Source organism: Haemaphysalis longicornis, unplaced genomic scaffold (assembly GCF_048455015.1).
Source record: "Haemaphysalis longicornis isolate Haplotype H1 unplaced genomic scaffold, Haemaphysalis longicornis Haplotype H1 scaffold_7, whole genome shotgun sequence".
NCBI classification, from domain to species: domain Eukaryota; kingdom Metazoa; phylum Arthropoda; class Arachnida; order Ixodida; family Ixodidae; genus Haemaphysalis; species Haemaphysalis longicornis.
The window spans coordinates 111,848,785-111,865,613 of record NW_027526422.1 but is presented as its reverse complement, the minus strand read 5'-3'; positions in this window follow the sequence as shown (position 1 = coordinate 111,865,613).

The window sequence follows — 16,829 nt, the reverse complement described above, 5'->3', positions numbered from 1 at the left end:
CACTATCGTTGCACCACCTACCTCCCTGTGCACTATGGTCATTATGTACTAGTTCATGAGAGCTGGTAGTTACTGTGGAGTCGGGAATATCGTTTTGAAGCCACCTACCTCAGTGGGGACCGTGATGTCCAGATTTTGAGTAATAAGGACACTTTCTAGATCATCCTATTTGTTGACAACCCTACAAGAATTATCGTTTATTACAGAAAACATTGACGGACCTGCATGAGGTAATGGAGCCGATCGCTTTTGCTGATTCTCCAAAGCGCTGCTTTGTTGTTGTCACGGTGCTGATACCGGAAGCCACGAGTTCAGACAAACATCACACCGATACAGCTTGCCGTTATCTTTCATCTTGTCGAAGATGACAACTACTTTTACTCCACTAACCCATTCTTCTCGTGAACCCGCCCATATCGTATTGAATATCGTTTTGAAGCCACCCACGGAATATCGTTTTGAAGCCACCTACCTCAGTGGGGACCGTGATGTCAAGATTTTGAGTAATAAGGACACTTTCTAGATCATCCTATTTGTTGACAACCCTCCAAGAATTATCGTTTATTACAGAAAACATTGACGGACGTGCAAGAGGTAGTGGAGCCGATCGCTTTTGCTGATTCTCCAAAGCGCTGCTTTGTTGTTGTCACGGTGTAGATACCGGAAGCCACGAGTTCAGACAAACATCACACCGATACAGCTTGCCGTTATCTTTCATCTTGTCGAAGATGACAACTACTTTTCTCCACTAACCCATTCTTCTCGCGAACCCGGCCATATCGTTTTGAATATCGTTTTGAAGGCACCCACGAGATATCGTTTTGAAGCCACCTACCTCAGTGGGGACCGTGATGTCAAGATTTTGAGTAATAAGGACACTTTCTAGATCATCCTATTTGTTGACAACCCTCCAAGAATTATTGTTTATTACAGAAAACATTGACGGACCTGCATGAGGTAGTGGAGCTGATCGCTTTTGCTGATTCTCCAGAGCGCTGCTTTGTTGTTGTCACGGTGCTGATACCGGAAGCCACCAGTTCAGACAAACATCACACCGATACAGCTTGCCGTTATCTTTAATCTTGTCGAAGATGACAACTACTTTTACTCCACTAACCCATTCTTCTCGTGAACCCGCCCATAACGTTTTCGTAGATCTTGCACTGGAGGCTAAAAATCCTCCGGAATGCTGTAGTCTGTGCCTTTGAAATTACTGCAGTTCTTCATAATCCTAGTTGGGTCATTTCCATTTACTCGCTTCAGATTGAATGGCCGGCACTTGTTCGCCGCAGGCTTACCAATACTGTGAATACCCTCGATAGTGACATTTGGCACCTTATTTGGGTGTGTTGGCAAATGCACATTAGAGAATCTATCATACATACGTTAAAAAGTATATTCAGAAATGTTTCTCAACAACTGACTGACGTGGGGTAAGATAGACCAAATAAGCGAAAAGCGAAGAATAGCGTCCTATATCGCCAGATCTTTGCAGGAGGGATCGCGAACAGCGGACGCATCAGCCTCTCTTATTTTAGAAATTTGCAGTACTTGCCCGTGGGAATAGAAACACAGCTCGTGGTCGCTGCCGCATGGCGTAGAGTTCCCAAACGTTTTCTGAGTCGCAAGCAAACGTATCTCCATCGTGAAGAGTTGTGCGTCCGCGTATTACACTTGTGCAGAACGGGGTTTTGAGCCGGAACTCCCGAGGGGAACTTTAGGAGGTGATCCAGTCCGCCCTGTAAACATCTTTCTGTCCCGAAAAGAAGCCTTTTTGCTAAACATTGACATTTCTAGAAACTTGCGAGTGCAGACAGATCATTTAGCGCATTGAACGAGCGGAATAAATGACGTTTTTTACAAAGCGCGCGGGGAACTTGTGGCTTAACAAAAATAGAAACCACCGGAACGAATTCGCTTCTTAGGGGGGTGCTTCTGCATTGCAGCGTGCACAATTTTAGTTAATTCCTGGAGGGCCATGTTCATAATGGGCGCGTTTTACACAATGGTGCAAGAAGCATTGCGAACAAATTGGTATTGCGACCTATAAACACCACTAGCAAAATCGGTTTTCGGAGTGGTCACCGCGCGGTTGCACGCCTTGGATAGGTGAGTCGTACCGAGAAAAGATCGGTGAAGGCATCAACGGCCACAATGGGATCACGAAATTGATCAACGACGACAGAACACAAGTTTTTAGACTATGAAAAAGAAAGTTTCATTATAGTTTTGATGCATAACCACAGGCTGGCTGCCTTTAAAATAAACGAAAATAAAGAAGTTTGTTTCCTTGAAATCACCGCTGCTGTTTTCTCTTTAGTCTCACAAAGAGCCTGGGGCATTAAATTCGCGAAACAAAATCCTTCTATTGTTTTCCGGGTGGAGCCTCCCACATACACTAAGTGCCGCTGATGCAAACAAAAAGTTGTGATAGAGGCAAGGTAATACACTTCAACTGAAGCATGTCCTTTTTAATTCGCCTGCGCCTTTTAATTTCCTCAGAACCCATAGACGCTCGTTGGACTGATCAAGACCTCAGCGCCGGACCAACCAGAAAGATTTTCTCAAATCAATGCGGACTCCGCAACCATACCTTTGGCCTGTCGCTTCATCATTTCAGTTATTGCGAAATTGGTTGTAGTCATGTCTAAAATATCCCGCAAAACCGGTGTTGCCACATATGCAAACCTATGCGTTGCAGTACGCGCCGCAGTATTTCCGGATTAAGTTTTCATACAAGGGTACTTACATTTTGTGTGCTATCAACGAATATTCCGGTAGAACAAGGTGAAGCTTATTCTGAGCGAATCTTACTACACTTTGCTCGGGGCAACACTGACCCCACGTTCTTGTCGGATCACATCTGTTCTGGGAGCTTCCACCTGCTATAGATGGCGCGTAATCACAATTCCCCCTCTCAACTCTCCTAAATACTTCACATTCTTTGAATTCAAGTAACGCAATATTACACACCACTTTTCACAACGCCTCAAATCAACAAAACCGCCACCCATCGCTGTTACCCATGCCACTTCAGACCAATGGCCGCTCCCTGATGCCGCCGTCATGATGACCGCCTGCAAAGCCCTGAACACTTCCCACTCATTCCAGTCTCGCAAATTTGAACAACAAAGCATGTTGACAGACCTACGAGTAGCTTGAACCAACAGTAGACAGAGAGCCGGAGTCGCGTCACAATGGGAAAATTCATCCCAGACAAAGGCGGTCTCCGCAAAGGCGACTCCCACTGCGGCTGCTTTTGGCTCGCGCCGCTACCCTAGAGCACCAGGCCCTGCACCTACTGTGTTCCGCAACTGCTTGGGCTGCGGATCCTCCTCAACAGTTGCTGCCGGAATATCAGTTTCCCGATGGGCCACAGCATGACCTGGCGGTAGCTCCATCTGCCACGCTCGGCCCCTCCGGTGGGTGACCATGCCATCCTCGCTATCTGTAGTAATAAGTACTGCCAACTGACGCGGTTCTCTGCGATATCTGTTTGTAGACGGATGTAACAATCACCAATTTCGTGAAAGCGATTACGATTGTAAAGCGTGTCGCAGTGGATCTCCGATAACTGCTGTGACAGGCTGGCAAACCTATTGATGATCCCGGCCAATGGAGTGACAACCGGCGTGCCGGATGCCTTGTCCGCTTGCACGTTCGCTTGTACACGGAATCATGAGTCCAGCAGCCGAGCTACGTTATCCGCCCACAAATGGGAGCAGCTGGCATTATGTTCGGTTTGTAGGGTTTGATATACTCATCCCATTTACGCAGCCTGCACGGTGATCGGTAAAGCTGCATCAGAATCAAGCCTGCGGGGCTCAAACAAATTACTGGTATAACAAAAGCTGCAGTACAGCCAGATGAAAGCAAGAAATTTATCATACCAGGGACATTACAAAATTACAAAGCAATAAAAGAGACGAAACACATGGTAGCGTGCGTTTCATCTACGTTTTTTTTGTCTATCTCTTAATCTTCGCTAGTGCAATAAATTCCTTAGTACCAACCAGCCCAACTTAGGTCTTTAGTTGTCAGATAAAACCACAATGCAAGCGTCTTTCGGGCGCTCGTCACCGTATCGGTCGCCTGAGAGTCTGTCTCAGAAGAAACAGGCCATGCCTCCCAAAAAACGCGCTCCTGCTAAGTCTTGCAAAGCTCAAACTTGCCATACGTTATCTTCACATGAAACTTGAAAGCATCGAGACGCCCGAAATGGGAAAGCGTACAGTCAAAGATCCCATTGCTCCCGGTCCCCCCACGCAGCAATAAAATCAAAGCCCTTTCTTCAGAGAAGTATGGTAAAGACGCGAAGCTCTCTGCTATGAAACCTCACGGGGAGTCCTATTCAAAACTCCGACTACTTCAAACCAGTCAAAATGGCTGCTACAGATAGATGCTTGCTTGATAACGCGAGGGACCTCGATTCTATTCCGATCCCAGGAAGCAATATTTGAAACGCTTGATGTGCCCTCGCTTATCACCATCATCGTTTTGTGAAGCCCGTTATGCATAGTAGGCTTTCCTGAAGTGTGTTATGTAACGCACTCTAACGGCACCAGAGAGACAGAAAATGTCGCTTCAAAAAACTGGCGGTCAGCGTTCTCCTCAATATTTGTCAGCTGTCATTCAAGCGATCACAGCTCCTCCAACTCATAGCGCTGTATTGGCTGGTGCTTTTGTGCGAATTTGTGAACTCACAAGAACGACACGCTTGTATGTGGAGTGTGCCTTTGTGAGATGCGTTTCGGACACCTCAGCAGGCACTGTCAGCGCATCGGCGCGGGCCGGCTTGTGAGAGAGACGACCCGCCACTTTGTTAAAATAAGGCTCACGTGCACTCATCTCCAAAGGAAGCCACAACTGGGAATTCTAGGAGGCACCAGAGGGGACAGCCTTCGGTCGCACCATTCGAGTCTTGTAGGCAGGATTAGCGATTTCCTGCCATAACTGTTTCGGCACCACACACTGTCTTCCTGCCACCAACTGAAGCGAGGCACTTTTTCAAAAAAAACAAGATTCCGAGTTAAATTGGTGAGCCACAACTGCATCAACACGCACACAGCCAAAAGGGTCCTTCTAACCACCCATTCACTCGACATAGGAGATGTTGTAAAGAAAGAAATATTGCCCTTAGCTGGAATATCCGCGGACGTCATGTGTGCCAACACCTCGGCATTGTTCCAGAGACCTGGAAATGTCGAATTCATTTCAATACAAGACCTGCATTCGGGCGCCAATATGTAGAGTTCTCGGGGGAAGGGCGGCCTAACCAGGTCTCCGGCGTTGTCCACGATGCTAGCTCCGGGTGCGTTAACCGCAAGAGCCGCCATATCCATGGCGGCCGAGTGACGTTCACTTACACAAGAACGTTGTAGAGAGTCGTGAGGAGGCACAGCTGTTTATTTGAAATATGCCAAAGCTTGCAAGGCCGAAGCTCGCCGTCGTCAGTGAATCAAGTCGTCATATCGTGATCGGAATGGGACGCTGACGGCTCGCCACAAAAGCCGTTCCTATTAAAAACTTTTTGCCTCGACCACGGTGTTCATTCTGTTCTCTCGATATGACGCTCTCAGTAACCCACCACGATGATGCCGACAGCGTCTGGCATGTGACCCTGAAATGCTCCTTTGGAACCGCTCACTCCCTCAGAAGACACCCTGTCTAAGTGAAGCAGCTCGGAGCTAGTGTGCGCCACAAGCAAGGCAACGTCAGCTGCTTCCCAAAGCTGAGGTACTTCTGTAGTTGGGTCGAAACATGGAACGGCCCTATACATTGTGGAACGCCTGTTATATTATGGTCAACCGGACCATCCCGGGCCTGCAAAGGAGCTCCCGTGGCATTAGAGGCCCATAAGTCTTCTATTACTTTGCTATACTCGCGTGTACCAGCTGTGCGACAACTTCATCAAACTTCATCTCCCCACAAGAGAGCAGACTGGCCGGGCCACGACGGGAGGTCTCCCGGAGTAAAGATCCAGCAAAGGGCTGTCCGACTGCAGCTTCATTGCTCCTTCGAGGAAAACACATTTACTAGGACCTTCGTACCTTTAAATGATCAGCGCGGCCACCATCTTGCGGGGCCTTCGTCGCTGCAAGTGATGTTGCGAGAGATGGTTCATATAAGAGGAAAAAGAATATTGGGAAGCAATAAACAAAGACGGCGCACAGCGCCCGTTCTGTTTGTTTGCTGTAGATGGGTTTCGCTACTGTAAATTCGTTTTGCCTTTGTCGGAGCTCGCTCAGATCGTGGAAGCATCTGATTTACAGCCGCAGAGTGCTTACCGATTGGTGTCATCTGATAACGCCAGCTGAACATTTGCGATTATTGGATCCGGTGTACCTTTCGCACACACTCCGGAAAATATGTTTACGGCCTTTCAAGTTGTTAAAAAAACAGAAAATTTACAGCCGCCTGGGCCGAATGAACTGCTACTGTGTCTAGCCGAGTCATGCTAACCCATGCTCAGTTAGAATACTATGGTTAAACTAGTTATGTAATTAAGTGTCGTTTTGCTCCGCAGCAGCGATGGCGGAAGTGCAAAGCGATGCGATGTTTGCAAGCCGGAGACAATTCTGTCCTCCACCTTCGTGCTAGCGTGCGTCATGTGGTTCCGAAAGTACAAGCCTCCGAATGGATAAAGGGTGGCAGGAAAAGCTTTAGCATACGCTGGCCGATTTTGGGTGAGAGAAAACATACGACTACACTATCAATAACACTGCCAAGAGCCCAAACCGGTTTCATCTACCGAATCCATCAAGCAAGTTTGTTATCCAATAAAACTGCCAAGATGCCCAAACCGGTTTCAGCTACCCAATGAACACAGCAAGTTTGTTTCTCACCTCGCGTCTCCAGCCCCTCCGAGAGGACAACATAGTACTACACAAATGCGTTTTATTGCGGGATACACCAAAATAACCCAACTCTGGTAAATATACCTTGTACTGGGAGTGAAGAAGGCACCATCTGGCAGGTACGCCGATACTCGAGTACTGTTCATTTACAGCAGTTGCTGTGAAAGTTTTGGTGGGTTGTCAACTCCGCCTAGGAATTGTGAAAACCAAAATGCACAGAGCGTTTATTCACATCATGAATCCCCTATTCTAGCTAGGAGCGTAAAGTCAGAAATCAAACCTGTGTATGCCATTTCCTCTCACGGAGGGGCGTGACGGCTGCTTCGTTAGAGACAGCATAGAAGTATTGAGTTTGCCTATTACTTGAGGTGTCGGGGTCTCAAGTCTCCAAGCTCATCGGGGAGTGCCCCCGGGCACGCGCATGAACCCCCGAGAAGGAGGAGGAGGAAACAACTTTATTGAGACCTGCAGACGAGACGTGGCCTAAACGTCGCGTCGGTCTGCCGCACGTCGCCTGCTACCTCTTCATGCTGAACCTCCGAAAGAGGTAGCACTTTCGGGTCGCTGGCGTTCGAGGGCAGCCAACACCTGCTGGACGGCCAGAAATTGGATGTTGTAGTCCTTGCTTCTCGCCGCGTCCATAAATTGTGGCGGGATCGCTGTGGCTGCGTTGGCCTTGCTTGGATTCACTTCGCAGTTCCATAGAATATGAGCCGCAGTCGCTCTCTCCTTCTTACAAAATACACAGTTATCACTTACATACACTTCAGGGCACATGTGCTTGGCTAGCACCGGGGTTAATAGCGAGTTCGTTTGTAGCTGTCTAAATGTCACTGATTTTTCTCTTGTCAATTTTGGGTGAGGTGGCGGGAGAGTCCGGCGATTAATGCGGTACCACTCGAGGATGTCCCCGTATGTGATCAGTGGCTCCGTCTCCACAGGCTGGGTCATTTAGGGGAGGAGGCTGGACTATCAAGCGCGCCGCGGCAGATGAGCGCGTGCGCTGCCCGGTCGGCCTCCTCGTTCCTGTTGTCATGCCCTTCGCGGAGACCCAGGGGGCCCACATGCGCTGGGAACCACCGTAGAGTTATTGGCATCGTCCGGGGGGGAAGGGCACCGCACACCCTCACTGCACCGGGGGACACATGGTTCGTGGCATAGCTAAGTATTGCGGGTCTTGAGTAACTAAGCACTGTAGTGCAATTTAGCTCCCTAGAAAAAACGTTGTAAGTAAGGAGTTTCTACGAAAAGCAGTGATGATGTGTTCGGCCAGGCCTGGGCACTAGCTGGGCGCACTAGGAGAGAGCAGCGAGCATTTGCTTCTTTGCACGTGCTTGAGGCCGTAGCGATTTTCATTGGAGACACGCCACCTATGTAGAAAATGGTAAACCCAAATAAAATGTTGTGTTTCCTATTAACGTACATGTGGTAGCTTGCCTTGTCAGGTACGAATGTCTCTGCTTTGCTGAACGTACTGGCAACTATTCTTGTAAACGCCTATTGCGGTGGTACTTTCTTTTATCAGACAGCTCACGCTGGCCTATTTACACCCGGAATAGATATAGCGAATACAGCAGCGCGCATTAAACCAAGAAAGCGCAAATAAAAATGAAGAGTACGATCCTATACTTAAACAAATACTGCCGTGTTCAGAGACCACAACTTCGGTTCACGTTTCTAGAATCCTTCGGAAAACGTGAGCAGAAAGGTCTCTATTGATACGAAATCTGATTTATAAAAATCATGATAAAAAACATATGATTTATAAAAATATGCAATTATGAGAAGGAGAAATTCCACTCTGTTGAGCGGGAGGTAGGTTGCGGTATATGGAGCGGATCCCAGTCATGTAGAGGACAAGTTTAACCACCAGAACAATGGTGGGGCGGAATCAGGGCAGGATATAAAAGCATTTGTAAAATTATTAAAACAATTAAAAAAATTCTGAGAGGGTTTAGTACACCTCATCTTGAACACGTCGTTCTACACTGCCTTTACGTGCCGCTTTTACTGACCAAACAACTTGTGACCCTCCTAACAGAGCAAAAAATGACACCACGCCTGATACGTGCCTTTGAAGAACATCACACGCGAAAATCAGGGGCTGAGTTTCCATCCCGACGCGTTGTTCTGGTCATGACAGAGTACCTACACTAATAACCTTGAGCAGTCATCAAAAGCAAAAAAATCTGTGTGTGGTGTTTTCTAGTCCCTTCCGATATTATGTCGCCACAATTAGAGCGTAAGCCGCAGATACTGCTGCACGTCACAGACGAGGTCCTGCCCGCCTACCTTTCCCATTTGTTTCCTTCCTGCAGCACGGACTCATTTCATGGCAACAACGATATAACGAGGATGGGGGAGGATCAGAATAGTCTAAACGTAAAAATATCTTTCTTTAGAGAAATATCGTTTGTCAGCGATGGCCTTTTGTCATAGGTTTTTGAGTGGATGTTAGCGAAATGGCAGATGCGCTTCTGCGCGATTTGGGGTCGTTGATTTGGGCTTCGCAACCCAGTACAATTTTTTGTCGTTACGAAGATTGCCACACAGCTGAGGAGCATCGAACCCCACTGGAATGCACTGAAGGAAGGCCAAAAAGCCAAAACCTTTGCATCGTGATAGTACTTTTATTGTTTTTTTTCTGAGAAAGAATAGCTTATTTATTCCTCGACTTTTCTCTCGAAAACCATTCAGCTGAAGCAGGTCATTCGCAAAAGCATGGGTGGCGAAGATGGCGATGGAATGCATTGTATCAGTCTGCAACAAAACCGGCAGGGCAGAGGCGGCAAGTCGGAAAGTGCGTTCACAATACATTGCACATCATACGGTCCTGTACTCCTCTAAAACACACTTCCAATGTACAACGTTCCTACGCGCCTATGGCCAGTAATGCTGCGAATATGCTCGGCAAAAAAATATCATCTATGTGATATTCCTTGCAAGAGCACGTGAGGTTTAACTCCAATGTCATAATGTATTTGGGTTGGTAATTATAATATTAATTTTTATAGAAACCTCTGGAGTTCAAGAATGAAGAGGATCACATCAGATTGTGTAGTTTGAAACAAACGTTCCTAATTCCAAAACACGTCACCTGCAACTGCGCTACAACAGCAATTGCTGCTGGCGTTGATGCTGCTGTAATTGTCCCAAATGTCATCTTTTCTCTTTACTGTTATCACCAGTCGTCTTTACCCCAGTTGTCGAGGTTCCCTGGCATTTGAAATAATTAGCATAACCTTTTTTCTTCGGAAGACCACGTCATAAAATCCGTCAACGACGTGCACGTCCGTCTTGGATGATGACGATTGAGAAAAGTGAATACATACAATATCATATTGCTGTCGCCATTGTCGTACGTGGGCATGACTTTGCACAGATTTGTTTGCACATTTCAATAGCGCACAAAAGAAAGATGTCCCGCCTCAAACCGATAGTTATTAGCGTCTTCTCAATCCATGGTAAGTTTCCGTTGATACTTTTTTTTTGTGCGAAAGCTACATAGAAAAGTATTTTATACCACACGGGCTTACACCTCTGCAATTTGCATACTCTGCGGATTACATGCTTTCAGTACAAGTCCCTTGAAATCGCAATAACGCTCAATATTAGACAACTTTTGCAGAAGGCGTAAAACTTGCTTTGCAAGGAATTTTCTCGCCTAAGCGCAGCCACTAACAGAAAAGTATTATGTTTGCTTACCAAAAGTCATAAATTATTTCGGGTGACTTTGTGCAAACTTTATTTGTTCCCAATACTTTGGTTTCATGCTTCAGCCGCACAGTATATCCACTTCAATTAAATTGCCATTGGGATTTGACAGCGCAAAAATTGCGACTCGTTTGTGTGGCCAATACAATTTAATCCACATGAATTCTTTACGTTGATCGTAGAAACTATAAAAACAAAATACTTTTGCTAGGGAAAGCAGTTACTTTTCGCTGTCTTCCACACACGCGACTTGTAAAAGACAGGTTTTATGAAACTAATTTTATTAGGTTCTTTAAGACTAGTGCTGTCAGGAACCAAGCTGCCAGAAAAACCTTTACTGTGTGTTGCTCCTGTGACGCACACCTCAATATTAATGGACACAAATACTTTTGCACACTTGATGGAAAAGCTGCTTGTTAGAACAGGAAGGCTTAGTACAAGAAGAGCACGTATTTGTTCATCCCACGAAAGCACAGTTTCAATTCATCCAGTGCATGCTACCTGTAGTAGAAAAATGTCTATTCAGTGGAAAGGTGGCCACAAGATACCCTTGTTTATGAGAACTCTTCACGTTTCACTCACCCACGGAAACAGATTGGTAAAAGAAACATCACATTCATTGTGGATATATTTTTAAACTATACCGGCGATTTTTAACCGTAGTTGGAGAGTTCATTGTTCCTACAATACGAACTGCTCCGATATTCGCCTATACGGCTGCCCTTCCAGGCCACGTTACATGTAATATATGATTTTGCGCAATGTTGAACAATTGCTGAGCATGTATGCAGAAGGCACCGGGAACGTAAACTGACGCAAAATATACCAAAAACCCACTAGTAACAAAAACAACGCGTTGAATAGATCTTAAAAGCGTCGCACAACTCAAAACGTAAAAACTTTGGTAGACACGCTGGAATTGAGCTCAGGCCGTCAGTGCCGTGCGCCAAGACTCTACCTCGAGGCCACCGAGGGCGAACGGCGGGCTGGTTTTAGCATTTGCTCGAGAGAAAAATAGGGAAAATCACGCAGGTGTGTTACGGCGGGACTTTGGGAAGTGAAGCGCTTAGGAATACGTTTTCTAGCAAGCTGTCCTGAATTGAAAAATGGCAGAGAGCTGATGCTGAATAAGCAGGGTGTTGCCGCAACCTATATCCGCAACGCGTTTTTTAAACAGGCACCATCATAAGTATTGTGAAGTACCAGGTAGATTTTAAGAGTTACGTAATTTTGCAGTTTCTTAACAAAATACGCGGTCCTTTATGAAAGACATTGTACTGCGGATTTAAATGTACCGTCATGGGATAATGATTAAGGGATCGGCCAGTGTTTTACACAGTATTTTCTTTCAGGAAAGGGCGAGCAGTTCCTCATTCAAAATACATAACTTCCTAACAGCGAAAAACAACAATCAAACACTCCACATGACTCAGAATTCCGAACCATCCAACTCCCAGTTGTATTAGGAGAACTCTATACAACCCTCGTTTGTTTTAATTTTTTTATTTTTGTTTAGAACTAAAACAAAATGACTGATCGTCATTGATAAAGCGGGCATCTGAACCCCTTAGCATAGCTCGTAGAACACCAGCAGTGAAGTAGGAGCAGGGAGTGCGGTGTTGGGAAATATTTGCGGGTTGCGAAAATACCGGCACGACGACGCGAGGGCACCCTTCACCCCGCCCTTCTTCTCGGCCGCACAGCTTTTCGTCTGGGTGCATTGATAGGTGGCTCTTTCTAAGTTAGCTGTACCAAGCATTTTGTTTTGATACCTCTCCACTACCATAATAACCACCAACCAACTCTTCTTTCTCCCGCGTTATACTTTTTTGTATTATTCCTGACGCAATCCTCACTGCGCCTCCACTCCAGCGACTATGCGCGTTTGGGAGCAAAGAAAAGACAGACAATAGTGACAGCGTAACCCCTACTGGAAAAATACGAGTTCGCGGGTTGGTGGTGTTACCATCATCAACTGAAAGCACTTCATAAACATAAAGCACAGCTGCCTAAATATTCTTTTCACTAGGTAACTGCGAGTGCTTATTATTTTCTCAACTGCGTGGGAATAAATCGACGCTCAGAAATAAAAAAATTCACCCGCATTTCCCCGAAGGGGAGCATGGGGAAGTGCGAATGCACGGGTGATGCGAAGGAACTCTTCTTGGCCAATCGCCCTAAGTGGGTATGTGGTGGGGTCGCTTTCGCACTTAAAAACTCTTCTTGGCCAATCGCCCTAAGTGGGTATGTGGTGCGGACGGACGGACGGCGGTGGGCGCGTGATTATGGGTCGCTTAAGATAATACTGATTGTGGAATTAAAAGCTATTTATTTCCACACTAGCCTGGTCAAAGTTTCAATGACTTGTGGGCTTGGCGCCTCGTGATCCCGATGTATGCTATAGGATTCAACCAGGGCTTCAATCCCATCTCGGTGAGGGATATTTGTGTACAGAGAAGTTACATCTATAGTTACAAGGAAGGCGCCATCAGGGATTTTTATTTTGTTACTTTCCCGTAGGAAGTGGTTAGTATCACGAAGATATGCCGAATGGGTAGCGAAGGAACACTTCTTGGCCAATCGCCCTAAGTGGGTATGTGGTGGGGTCGCTTTCGCACTTAAAAACTCTTCTTGGCCAATCGCCCTAAGTGGGTATGTGGTGCGGATGGACGGACGGCGGTGGACGCGTGATTCAGGGTCGCTTAGGAAGTGCATTCGCCCTTAAAACTGTGGTTCATCCCTCTGTCATAGGAATCAGTAAAACACGACAGTGAAATGGCCACCTAAATCAAGAGCTGAGCAAAATTATCGAGTCGGCGGCTGTATTGTGGGTGTGCTTGGCCAGCGCCGTCCTCCTGGCGGGTCGGTTTGTAAAGGTGTACTGGCGTCACTTGTGTGACAGATATGGCGTTCGTGAAATGTTGGCCTATCGCGGCATAAAACTCTTCCGTGTTAAAATAAAGAACCCGAAAACAAACCACCCTAAGTATAACGTACTCTTTATAACTAAAGGTAGCTTCCCCAGAAGAAGACGCTGTGTGTAGGGTGCATTCTTTACAGGCCGCTTTCTTCGTTGTACATCCGTCACTTCCGTGTCGAATATGATGTCCGCGAAATCTTCGTGTATCCGGGACTAAAGCACTTTTATGTTAAAAAAATTGTCGCCATGCCGCCCTGCCAAAGTGGATTTCCGGCAAAGCTGTTTTAAACCCGTATACATGGTGGCGGACGCGGGTATGAAATATTCCGTGTAGTCTCGACGGGCTTGTCGCTTGCGCTCGACTAGTGTCACTACTTAATGACACAGGGTATCGGTACACTCCACTACTATTGTTCCGGGCTCCCGTAATGGTCGTTGTTCAGTTGGCATTACGTAGCATTTCTTTACACTGCGACTATTCATGGGACACACCATTGTGTGGTTATTGCGCTTTATTTGGTCACCTCTGGTACGCTTAGCTTGGCCTCCCTGCTCGGCGGCTGCGAGCGCCTGACGTCGTTCGAAATGCGGATCAATAATAACGCGTATAACAGTATTTCCGCAAAAGAAGTGCGTCCCAAGATGCCGTTTTGTTGTATCTTTGGTAGTGTTGATAAACGATTCGGTCGGCGTAGATCCTCAAAAACCTAGGTGTGGCAATGTCGCCACACTGAGAAACGCTAAAATGGCCAGCGTTGCTGACTTGCGTGCTTTAGTGGCGGTACTGAAATGCTTTACATACTTACATTGCCCTCGGCTTCCATGGCGGAAAATTCTAGGTTCTGCCTAGCCTCACGCATCCGTTCGACATCTTGTTCAATGACTGCTTCATTTATGACACTAGTGCAGCCCAACCTTCAAAAATAATCAGTAAGCAGTCTTCACCGCGAACACATGGCAGAGGTACCCTTGTTCACGGGCGCCTTAACAAGCATAATGCAGGTCTGTCACGCGTCTCACGCGGCGGAGAAATGAGGTTCAACTTGATTCATTTGATGACCACACAATATGTTTACAGAACCAAAACCTCAAACAAACGCGAACAAAACACACTCACAAGCATATCACACTATACAAAAAAAAACAGGCACAACCTCACACTACCAAAAATCTACTCCTAAAGTCACTATAACACATTAACTGCATCTGTCACATTCAAACAAATCCTACCGCCGGTACGACGGTGCGATGCAGATGACGTGGCCCAGTGGGTTGGTTGGCTTTCGCGTCGCCGAACGTCGCCGAACGTCGCGATGGCCCGTTCTGGTGCGTCGTGGTCCGGCGGACCGCGGTGCGATGACTCGGCTTCGCTGAGCAGCGCGGCTCAGCAGGGGGCCAGCAGAGCGAAGCTGCTGGTAATCGGTGGTCTTGAGCTGCCCGCTGCCAGACGGTGCGGTGCCGCTGGTGCGTCGTGGGGCACTGCTCGACGGGTCGCCGGCGGTGCGATGCCGCCGGTCAGCAGGAGGCCAGCAGAGCGCAGCTGCTGGTAATCGGTGGTTCCGGGCAGCCCGCTGCCAAACGGTGCGATGCCGCTGGTGCGTTGTGCAGGCACGGCCCGAACTTCTCACCGTTCCTCCAAAGAACCCGTTCCACCCTGTCCACTCCAACCTGGTTCTCTTCCTTTTCACCTCGCATTAATCGTGTGCAGTTCCCATTCGCTGAACTAACTACCTCCTCCTCCTCTTCGATTACCCTGTGTTTCTTCTCCATTGGTCACTTCAACATCCTTCTCACCATCCCGTATGCTGATTTTTCGTTTTCTTCATCTTTTCTGACAACATCTTCTTCTGGGGCCAATCCCCCTTCGGGTATGGGTTCTTACCACATGACAAGGTCCGATGCTTGTTTTGTAAATTTCTTAAACAAATTCTGACCTCTGAGCTGTGTGCCTGATTAGCCTTCCGCAGGCGCTTGTCATCTTAGGAATTGGCGCCTTGGCGTTTTCACCACGGAGGTGAAACTGTTGGTGGGCAGAGGTATACAGCTTGGTAGGAAAAAATACTAATAAAAATCCTCCACACCGCTCAAACGTTTCTTCGGCGTTCATTAGAAGTATTCTCATGGAGAAGAAATGGGCCTCTGGGGTACCAATAACTTATTTTGGGACCTCTGAGTCACATGTTTTCTACGGTTTTCGCTCAAGTACGGATGGTTATGCTTTTGTTTGCGACGACCAAGGTACCTTAAGATTGGAGGTGGAGTTAGCGAGATTTGGTTGGCTGCAGTGAAATCGACAGCAAGGTTCCAGACCACCCAGTTTTAACACGACGTTCCGTGTTCCAGCAAAAGAGTCGACAGTAGTCACCTAGAAGTGTTATTTTGACGGCCCTCACAAATAACGTACTCATCGTATGGGAATTCGTAGAGAGTTGATGGACAGCATAAGTACAGTGAAGAACAAGAAAGGATACCGGAAGTGGAGCATATAAAATGAGCGGAATAGCGGAGAAACAAAACGAAGGTGATGGAGGAAATGGTGTAGCATGAAGAAGATTGGCAAGGCAGGTCTCCGAAGGCAACGGTGAAGAAGCGTAGTGCGTTGGAAATGAAGCAATGTCAAGGGGAAGAAGATATAATAAAAATTTACTATGTTGATAGCAATAAAGGTGCAAGAGAAAAATGGGAACACTCTTGATTGAAGCAGGAATGGGAAACTCAAATAGTGGACTACAGTTAAGAAGCGAACGGAAGAAAAATAATGAAAGCGAAGGGGAGGAGAAAAGCGAACTGGAAGGAGATTGGGAAGCGCAATAGAAATATAGCAGAAGGATTTGGGGAGTAATCGGAGTAACCTAACTGAAAGTGAGAACGCGCATATGAATGAGCGAACGGATGTGAGGAAAATAGTCGACCGCCGCGAGATTACAAGAGTGGGCGAGGAGTGTATAAGTAGGGTTGGTGAGAAACTTAACGCTGGCAAGCAACATAAAAAGCGAATGGAAGAGAAAGTGATAAAAATAACCCGACAGGCGCGGAGGTCTTGGATTAGTGGATGGTCAACTGGAGATAAACGAGAATGGGTGCATTTTACTAGCCCAAAAGACGAACCACACGAGTAAGAAAACACAGGACGAACGCTAGACATCATCTGTTGATATTGCCGCGAACCATACATTGGGTTTGTTTATTTGTGTTTTGCTTTTACCGCCCGGCTGCGCCGGTCTGTGTTATCTCTGCACCAAGGGAAGCGCGTGTTCCATTCTTTCTTTCTGTGCCGCATGTGTTATCTGTTGTGATAGGGAGAGCATTTCGATCTAACGTGAAGAGCCCAGAATAAT